The 10,729-nt window shown below is 45.7% G+C and overlaps 1 long non-coding RNA gene across 1 annotated transcript; it reads right to left on the bottom strand.

Moving 5' to 3' along the window:
* Positions 1-1,128: 1,128 nt before the first annotated feature.
* LOC122465229 lies at positions 1,129-6,066 on the bottom strand. The gene is made up of 3 exons (XR_006289913.1): positions 5,908-6,066; positions 4,309-4,316; positions 1,129-1,139 (listed from the first exon to the last, which is right to left on the bottom strand). It is a non-coding gene; the product is annotated as an uncharacterized LOC122465229 (long non-coding RNA).
* Between the last annotated feature and the right edge of the window lie 4,663 nt (positions 6,067-10,729).

Here is a 10,729-nt window from a genome sequence, read left to right as displayed (position 1 = left end):
TTACAAAATAATTGTAAGAGAAACATGAGCAAAAGGAAAAAGGAGAGCATAATGCATAATTCAGAGTCAGAAATATTGGCCTTTGCCAGCTGGACAGTTATAGGAATCTGTCCAGTGGTTTATTCAGAATTTCCTCAAGTGAAAGAAATCAGTTTGTTGAAAATGACACCTTAGGGATGCATATGTCCCGGACTCCCATGTCATGTTTCCTCCGTTTACTTCAAGTCAAAATACATTTTTTCGCAGTTCTTAGCCCTGCAGGATCAACCCAGCTAATGAAAATCAAGCTGTCTTTGTGCTGCTATCAACAATAGTCAGATGACAAAATGCAAGTTCTGATCTTAGCATGTTTATTGTTGCTGATGATGTATAAGCTGATAGCAGACAGCTTCATTTTCCTTAAGTTGGCTGACCCTGCAGAGAGTGAACTGGGGAAAAATAAATTTTAATTTTGACTAGTAGTAAAAAAGTTGAGCAAACATGACATGACATGGATGTCAGAGTGTGTAATATAACTGCATGAACTAAAGTAATGCAAGAGAATATAAGGAAATGTTAAAAAATTATGTAACTAACCTTTAAAATATGCCTTATGGTCTTTCATAGTTTAATTACAGATATTAACACACTGATCTGAGACAAAGAAAAAAGAAAAAGAAAACTAGCAAACACGAATAGCTCTTTAAAAATAATTCTTTTGCTGCATTACATGATGTCTGACGTACACTTTTAATGCTTTACATTATGTGGTATGTGCTACACTGTAATCAGAATAAAAATATAAGTAATTGTCTTGTAATCTATATCCACTGAGATTTACACAGTAATGTCAGGACTATTATATGTGAACTATAAAATTGCAGCACTGCCATAAGGTTTTTAGAACATGACAGGAACTGTGTAATTACAGAATTTTCAGCTGTAAGCAGGGTTTAAAGTTATCTTGTAACAGCATGAAGTTACTCAGGAATGATAGTTTACAGTAGTTACTCACTGCAATAGCTATGCAGAGCTGTATCATGCCTTCTTGTAGGAAAATCTCAGGGATGGGTAATATAAACCAGAAAATTCAGCGAGTTCCTGCATTATCATGCTACTGTTGGTTTGCTTCCCAAACACACCAGTCAGGACTTGTGCTCCTCCAACCTTGTGTACATACCAAGATCCATGGAGAAATACCAAACATCTCGAGGCATCCAGGCTGGGCTAGGGCAGTGGTGTAGAGGGCCAGCCCCTCCGTGGTACTCTCAAGGCCCATTCCCCTCCACCCAATGCACTGCAGAGATAACTTCCCCAAAGGCACTGGTTCAAAATTACTACCACTCCTGAAGGGGGTTGAAAGTGCAGTGCAGGAACCTGTGGGAATTAACAGCAAATCTTTTCTTCCCATCTGCATGTGATTGGGAAAAATAAAGCTACAAGCAGGGGTATAAATGTCCAGTCCTAGCAAGTCTGCCCAGCCAAATCTAAGAGTTATATTTACTTTTTGATTCAAAACTGATAATTCTAGGTTACACCACCATAATACATTTCTATTTCAGTTTTTCATTAATAATAGTTTTTCCTCTTCACTAACAAGAATTGCTGAAAAATACAATTCTCTGACCTTTAGGGAGCACTTTAGTTGTAACTGGGTGCAAAGATTCTCCCCCATGACACGGCCCACTCAAAAAAATATTTAATTACAATTCTGGAAAAAATATTAAACTGGGGAGGTGGAGGTTGTTACAGGATGGGATAGATGGGTGGATGAACATATATATATATATATATTCCTATGCCACAAAATGTTAATTTTTCTACTTACAAATCATGTTCTTATTGCATTTTAAGAAATCTTCCTAGGGATTTCTTTAAAAAAAAACAGACCTAGAACTTTTCATAAGACATGTAAAACCTCTTTGACAGGTTTGGAAACTTCAGGGCCCAATGATGTATTCAACCCAGAAAACACTCAGTGAAATTCACAAAAGCTGTCCTAATAGAAGAGCTTTAGCATGAGGCCTATGTTAGAACCAAAAAAGCCTCTGTGTGTCTTCCATCCATTATATACACACGCACATACATTTTTATTGTAGATATTTAGAGGTTCCATTTCTGCTGTCTTGCACATGATTAATTACAAGTAAATCCCAATACACTGAGCCGAAAATGAACCATCATGGTGTTAAGAGATACTCATTATTTCCTCCTTTTTGGTGGGGGACTTTACGACTCAACTATTTTATTGTTCTAAATTTGCATTGACAATAATCTGCCTGAGGTTATTTGTAGGGATGTCAATTAATCGCAGTTAATTCACGAGATTAACTCAAAAAAATTAATCGCAATTAATCGCACTTATAACAATAGAATACCAATTGAAATGTATTAAATATTTCTGGATGTTTTCCTACATTTTCAATATTGCTTTCAGTTACAACACAGAATACAAAGTGCACGTGCACTTTATATTATGATTTTTGATTACAAATATATGTACTGTAAAAATTATAAACAAAAGAAATAGTATTTTTCAATTCGCCTCATACAAGTACTGAAGTGCAATCTCTTTATAGTGAAAGTGTAACTTACAAATGCAGATTTTTTTTGGTTACATAACTGCACTCAAAAACAAAAGACTGTAAAACTTTAGAGTTTAAAAGTCCACTCAGCCCTACTTCTTATTCTGCCAGTCGCTAAGACAAACAAGTTTGTTTACATTGACGGGAGATACTGCTGCCTGCTTCTTATTTACAATGTCACCTGACAGTGAGAACAGGCATTCGCATGGCACTTTTGTAGCCAGAGTCGCAAGGTATTTACATGCCAGATATGCTAAACATTCACATGCCACTCCATGCTTCGGCCACCATTCCAGAGGACATGCTTCCATGCTGATGATGCTCGTTAAAAAAATAATGCGTCAATTAAATTTGTGACTGTACGCCTTGTGGAGAGAATTGTATGTCTCCTGCTCTGTTTTACCCACATTCTGCCATATATTTCATGTTATAGCAGTCTCAGATGATGACCCAGCACATGTTCGTTTTAAGAACACTTTCCCAGCAGATGTGACAAAATGAAAAGAAGGTACCGATGTGCGATTTCTAAAAATAGCTACAGCACTCGACCCAAGGTTTAAGAACGTGAAGTGCCGTCCAAAATCTGAGAGGGACGAGGTGTGGAGCATGCTTTTAGAAGTTTTAAAAGAGCAACACTCTGATGCGGAAACTACAGAATCCAAACCACCAAAAAAGAAAAGCAACCTTCTGCTGGTGGCATCTGACTCAGATGATGAAAATGAACATGCGTCACTCCGCACTACTTTGGATCATTATCAAGCAGAACCCAGCATCAGCATGGAAGCATGTCCTCTGGCTCTACTTTAGTCAATGGGATTTTTGCCACTTACTTCCACGGAGCCAGGATTTCATGCTGGTTCTTTTCCATGACACTGTTATATTAGGGCAGACTGATAGTTTATCTCTGTTTCACATCAGCCAAGCAGAAGGAAACCGATACAAGCCAAGCATGGAGTGAAGGTCTCTGCATTAAAAGTGGAATCCTTTGTTCCCGTTGCACCAACCGTTTAAGGAATGCTGAGTGATAGGGGGTGGGGCAAGTCAGACTGAGCACAAAAAAGAAAGGGCAACTAAAAACAGCTTTGGTGGATACCATGTGGCAGAGCTCAAAGGAAATTCTCTGCAGCCCTTCACTCTCATGGAAGAGAGCTTCTTTTGAGCTTCCTCTAATTACAAGCCAAACAGCTAATATGAGCTGAGCTGAGCCCAGGATCCTAAGATTCAGTGGTGGCAGAGAAGAATTCTTGAAGAAAACCTGCCAGCCAGTCCCATCTGAGCCACCTTCTTGATCATTTTGCATATAAGGGCATAAAGGCAAGAGCAGCATTTGAAATGTGCACACTACGTTGAAGTTCCAACAGATTGCTTCTGCCTCCTGATTATTGTATCTCCTGAAAAAAAATGATTTTCAGACTGGTTCTGGATGCAAACAGGTCTCTTTCTGTGTGGCTTGCTTATATTTGATATTAACTTTCTACTTTCCAGAGTGGAGGAACTTTCTGCTTACTTAGTCCACTGTGAGGCTCTCCATTTCCAGGACACTCAGTACCCTGGTTTCCTGGTTTCTTCTGCCTACTTGAAAAGCAACAATCTCTAGCTCAGTAGCACCTTGTTCATTGGGCCTCCTGACAATTGATCTAAGTTGCTTCTGCTGTGTAAGTTCTCAGCAGGATGCGTTGATATTGGCTGACAAGATAATCAACAAGTCTCACTTTCCTCATCTTGAGCATGGAATGTTTCTAACTTCCGTTCCTTTCCTATAGCAGCCTCCTAAGAATCTCAGACTGTATAAGGCTTTCCATCAGAATACGGACATTGTTTACTACCAGCGAAAACAGATATTCACTTGGGGAGGTGGGCTGAGCGTAACTTTCAGGTTGTTGAATTCAAAGCTTCCGCTTTGCAGTAACTGTTGGGGTAGGGAATAGCAACATTGGTTGAAACTGTTGGGGACACTGGGCATGGCCACTGGGTAACTCGAGGGGATGGAAGACCACGAGTGTCGATGAAGCCCCCTCGCACTAGGCCCAAATGACCTTGGCCTCCCCGCCCGGAGGCACTCACAGCAGTCATGCTGAGGATCTGCAACAATATGTTGCAAAGTCAGACTGTCTGAAACTAAATAAGGCCAGACAGGGCAGATATGGTAAAACACTGCTGAACAAAGCAGCTTTATATATATGGTTTAACAGATGGTACAAAGAAAAAGGGAACTAGCTGGTATCTGGATTGGCTGGCTATATGGATACTTAGGGCAGCTTGCTATTGGATAAGTATGCTGAGGAAAGGATGTATAAAAGTCTGTGTAACTTCCTGCTCTGTGTACAGGATTTGAGGTGAATATCTCCCTGTATCATATTGAAGCTTCAAATAAACTCTTCTGCTTCTTCACCCCGTTGTGATTATTGGGTGACGCACACCGGGCAACGAACTTTGTTGTTGCTTGCCTCGGGCACTCTGTGCCGGCAACAGCTTTTGGCGTCCCTAGGTGGGCTCGAGGCTGCTATTTAGCCTTGCCTGGACCCCTCCCAGCGGTCGAGAATTGCAGCGACAACCGATGCCCAGCGCGCACCGGTGAGATCATCGGGGGCCTCAGAGGAGATGCGATTTGATCGACCCCGAAGGGCACAACGATGCAACGCACTCATATAGTGGAGAAGCAGCTGCGGGCGACGGTGGGGAACCGGTCCCTTGGATAGGTAGGAACCTTTTGCAATCCGGATTGTATGCTCTGTTGGAACCTGGGGACGCCCAGAGTTACCCTGTAGGTATGGGACAGGGACAGAGCTCAAGAGGTAGGGCACAGTGCACGCCCTTAGAGTGTATCCTAGCAAACTGGAAGGTATTTGGTTTGGATCCGATGACTAAGGGTCAATTAAAACGATTCTGTATAGTTCACTGGCCTCAATATCAACTAGAGGACCAGGAGTGGTGGCCACCAGGAGGGTCAATTAATTACAACACGATCCTCCAGTTACTCCTGTTCTGTCAGCAAACAAGGAAATGGAATGAACATATGTGTGCACATTTGTTTCTGGCTTATTGTCTGAGGTTGAAAGACAACAGGTTGTGTCCAAGGCAAGGGAGGAGGCGCAGAAACGGTACGACCGGGATCGTATTAATGTTCCTGACCTGGATGCACAAGTCCCCCGAGCAGACCCCAGGTGGGATCCAAATGATCTTGGGGATATGACCCGCCTTACCTCCTATGAGGAGTTGCTTTTGCATGGACTCCGTCACTCGGCTGTCCGACATAATAATTGGGCAAAACCATATGACGTAATGCAGGATCTAAAAGAAAGCCCAGGGGCCTTTCTACAGCATATTCAGGACATGATTTGACAGAACAGAAATGCAGACCCCGATGATTAGGCAACTGAGTCAATCATTAAGGGAATTTTTACGAGCAGAGCAGCCCCTGATATTAACAGAAAGTTACAAAAAAAGGAGGATTTAATGGGCATGACCATGGCACAAATCTTAGAGACTGCAAACTGAGTTTATAGTCAGAGAGAGACAGAGAAGGACAGAAAGCAAGTGAGACTGATGGTAACAGCGGTACAGGCCTGCACTAAGGGAAGTAGCCGGGGAGGAAGGGGCCGTGGACACGGACGTCCGGGCTCGCAGGAGAGACGACTGGGTCGCAACCAGTGTGCCTTGTGTTGACAAGAGGGACACTTGAAGAATGAGTGCCCAGAGAGGAAAGAAAAGGGGGGTGTCTCTATGATGGCGATGGGGGAGCAGGAATGGGGGTGTCAGGGGAGACGGACCACCCTACCCCCGGAACCCCAAGTAAAGATGTGGGTGGGGAGCTCAGAAATAGATTTTTTAGTGGACTCTGGAGCGGCACGAACTGCCGTAAATTGACCCCTTCAGTTGCCAGTAGCAGATTCCTTTACCGTGGTGGGAGCCACAGGCAGAGACACCAAGTGCCCAGTGTATGCCCCAGCGGAATGCGCTTTGGGAAACAGGACTATATCCCACAAGCTGGTATACCTCCCTGAGTGCCCAACACCTCTGCTGGGATGGGACCTGCTCTGCCGCCTAGGTGTCACCCTTCATTTTACTGAGGTTGAAATAACCCTTATCTTACCCCCTGAGAATGCATGGATTATGACCCTTGCAGTTGAGCCCTCAGCTATGCAAGCCCCAGAATGGAGCCCGTGGGAAGACGAGGTGTACCCCCTCATGTGGGCATCAGGGATCCCAGGAAACGCCACCCACCATACCCCCATTAATATTCAGCTCATACCAGGGAAAGGCCCGGTGCAAGTAAAACAGTATCCAATCAAGAGGGAAGCCAGAGAAGGGTTACAGGAAACTATAGATTGATTCCTAACATATGGTATTCTCCGGGAATGTCAGTCAGCCTGGAACACACCCATTCTACCCGTACGGAAGCCTGATGGCACGTATCGGCTGGTACAGGCCCTAAGGGCAGTCAATGAATGGGTTAAGACTCTACACCCTCTTGTCCCTAACCCGTATACCTTATTGGCTTCTATAGGGGGACAATATACCCATTTTTCAGTTCTCGATCTGAAAGATGCTTTCTTTACCATCCCAGTTGCCACCCCACCACAGGAGATCTTCTCCTTCGAGTGGGAGGACCGAAACAGAGTTAAAAAGCAACTTTGCTAGACAGTGTTGGCCCAGGGATTTAAAAACTCTCCCATCCTCTTTGGCCAGGCTCTGGCCAGAGACCTAGAGGAGTGGGATAATGAGGAGGCCCTCCTTCTGCAGCATGTAGATGATTTGTTAATTGCCACTGTGGGCCAAACCCCCTGCCTTAAAGCCACCGTGAGCCTCCTGAACTTTATTGGACTCCGGAGATATCGGGTAGCATGGAGTAAGGCTCAAATCGCCCTCCCAGAGGTACGGTACCTCGGGTTCCACATATGGCAAGGGGAGCACCAGCTTTCAAAAGAAAGGAAGGAAGCTATATGCCAAGTTCCTACCCCAAGTAATCATAAGCGGCTCAGGGTATGACAGGCTTTTACAGGATATGGATCCCAGAGTTTGAACAATGGGCTAAACCCCTGTATGACTGTGTAAAAGGAGCAGATCATGACCCCCTCTATTGGACCCCAGAGGCTGACAGGGCATTTAAAATCTTGAAAAGGAAGTTGATGGAAGCCCTGGCTCTGGGCCTGCCGGATCTCTCTAAGCCGTTCCAGTTGTATGTACATGAACAAAAGGGGGTGGCCCTAGGAGTGCTCACACAGCAGTTAGGAGCATGGAGACGTCCTGTGGCCTATTTCTCTAAGCAGCTGGACCAAGTGGCAAAGGGATGGCCAGCATGCCTAAGGGCATTTGCAGCCACAGCCCTGATGCTGGCAGAAGCTGAGAAATTGACCTTGGGAGGGAGAATACAAATATATACCCCTCATATGGTCCGAGCCTTATTGGAAGCAAAGGGAGGCCTTTGGCTCACCCAGGCTCAAATGGCTAGATATCAAGCCAAACTTCTGGAGAACTCTGAAGTTACCTTACAGCCTTGCCCCTCCCTTAACCCAGCCACCCTCTTGCCAGAAACAGAGGAACAGGAACATGACTGTTTAGAGATCATAGATGCCCAGTACTCCAGCCATCCAGACTTAAAGGATGTACCCTCCCAAATGCAGATTATGAGTGGTACAGTGATGGTAGCAGTACTGTAATATATGGGCAAAGGAGGGCGGGTTATGCTGTTGTGGCCCTCCATGACACTGTGGAAGCCGAAGGTTTGCCCGCGGGGACCTCTGCCCAGCTGGCCAAACTAATAGCCCTGACCTGTGCACTTGAACTGTTAAAAGGAAAGCGGGTCAACATTTTTACCGATTCAAAGTATGCTTTTGGGGTGCTACATGCTCATGCTGGCCTATGGAAGCAAAGGGGAATGCTGACAGCCCAAGGCTCCCCAGTCAAGTATGGACCCCAAATCCTCCAGCTCCTAGAAGCCGTACAACTTCCCTCGGAAGTGGCGGTGGTACACTGTAAAGCCCATCAAAGGGAAGATCAAGATGTGGCCAGTGGTAATGCCCGGGCAGATAGAGAGACTAAGCATGCTGCCACCCTGACATCCCCTCAGACTGAGAACGCCCATATGCATGCGCTTATCCCATCAGTAGGGGAGCTTCCAACCCCTCAGTACTCTGGGGAGGAGAAACAGCTAACTGACAAACTCGGTCTCCGGGAAAAGGAGGGATGGCTCTATTCCCCGGAAGGGAAGGTCCTCCTACCAAAGGGCTTGATCCGGCCGGTGCTGCAGAAACTACATCAAACCACTCATGCTGGCAGGGAAGCACTTATCCAACTAATGGGAAAATACTTTATCACATCTGAACTCTGACCCCTGGCTGCCCAGGTACAAGCGAACTGCTTAGTCTGCCAAAAGAATAACCCCAGACCGGGACATCCTATGCCACCAGCTGCCCTAGAACCCACTCCGGGCCCCAGATGGGTGTGGCAAATAGATTTTACTGAGTTTCCCCGGACCCAAGGGTTCAAATATCTCCTCGTCTTAGTGGATCGGTTCAGTGGATGGCCAGAAGCCTTCCCATGCCGTAATTGCACTGTCAGAACAGTGGCCCTCAAGTTTGTTAAGGAGATCATTCCTCGCTTTGGACTCCCTCAGTGGATGGAATCTGACAACGGGACACACTTCATGTCAAAAATCATCCAAAGCATCTCAAATGCCTTACAGATCCCCTGGAAACTCCATACGCCCTGTAGACCGCAAGCCAGTGGTGTAGTGGAGCGTACCAATCAGACCCTTAAGCGACATCTCTCAAAAGTATGCCAAGAGGCCTCCCTGCGGTGGCCTGATGCTTTGCCCTTCGTCCTGCTCCGTATCCGTGTTCTCCCAAAGGGTAGATTAGGGCTGAGTCCCTTTGAAATTATGTTTGGAAGGGCATGGCCTACGAATGGCACCCCGGTTCTGTCAGGGGAATGGGAGTTGGGTAATGGTTTTTTGTCTCAGTATATGTGTTCCCTGTCTGCTGTTCTCTTGTCTCTTCACAGGTATAGCAAGGATTCCCAGCGTCTCCCCTTGGACTCTCCTGTCCACTCCTTACAGCCCGGTGACTCCGTGCTTGTTTGTACCTGGAAAGATGAGCCTCTCCAGGAAAAGTGGAAAGGACCCTATACCATCCTGCTGATCTCCCATACGGTAGCAAAAGTTGAGGGACACAAGAACTGGATCCATCACTCTCGTCTGAAGGCAGTACCCGCCCCCTCGTCAGCAGAACAGTGGACCGTCCAACCTGCTGACTCCTCATCTAGTGACGATCTCGGGCTAAAGCTACTGTTTAAGAGACACAAATAGCGGGCACCTTAACGCTAAAATGGGCCCACCCAGGTACTGGAGACCCTGGGTTGGGAAGACTCTGGTAATAATTAATTGGGTAACATTGTTATTCTCTGTATTGTTATTTCCAAACTGTGCATATCGGGAGCATAATTCCTTTGTTTTACTTGCGCACCATGTTGCTACAAACCAGACTGATTGCTGGGTATGTGCTCCAACTCCACTGTCCCCCAAAACGGGAATGCCCCTTGACATGCTGCCCTTGACCCTAGCAGAATTAGCCACCACCAAAGAGCAGGAAAGAATGGACTCGCCGTTCTGGAACAAGACATCTTTACAGCAAGCCACCTATCAGGACCAGGAGTATTCAGTTGCAGTACTCACTGAGGGACTATTTTGTTTCACCCGAAACCAATCTGATCGCTATGGGCGTCCTGTGGGAAAGAGCTCCTGTGTTATTACACAGTGGGCTGATGGGTATTGGATAAAGACCAAGAGGGGAGGTCAGCAGTGTGGGTGTAATGGTTCCTCCCCTTTTGGGGAAACTCGTACGGATAATCTTACTACAAAAGGAGGGTTTGGAAATATAACTTGCCGTCCAGTTAATATCTCCAATGTAGCAGGCCAATGGTGGGTTTGCAGTGGTCCCTATGGCGAGTGTAATTTAAACGGCACAATTAGAAACACCCCCACTTGTACCCAATCAGGAGGATTGGATGCCCCCTTAAGGGCATATGAACTGTTTGGAAAAGCAGCCTTAAATATCTTAGGAATCCCTTTAAGAAACAGTCCTTACTGGGCCCTACAGGGTCACTATTTTGTATGTGGCCGAAAGGCTTACAAGGTGCTGCCAGCCAACTGGACAGGTAGCTGTTAT

The sequence above is a fragment of the Chelonia mydas genome, chromosome 3 (assembly GCF_015237465.2).
Source record: "Chelonia mydas isolate rCheMyd1 chromosome 3, rCheMyd1.pri.v2, whole genome shotgun sequence".
NCBI lineage: Eukaryota > Metazoa > Chordata > Testudines > Cheloniidae > Chelonia > Chelonia mydas.
The sequence above is the reverse complement of the archived record's forward strand: the minus strand, read 5'-3'. Positions and strand labels throughout refer to the sequence as shown.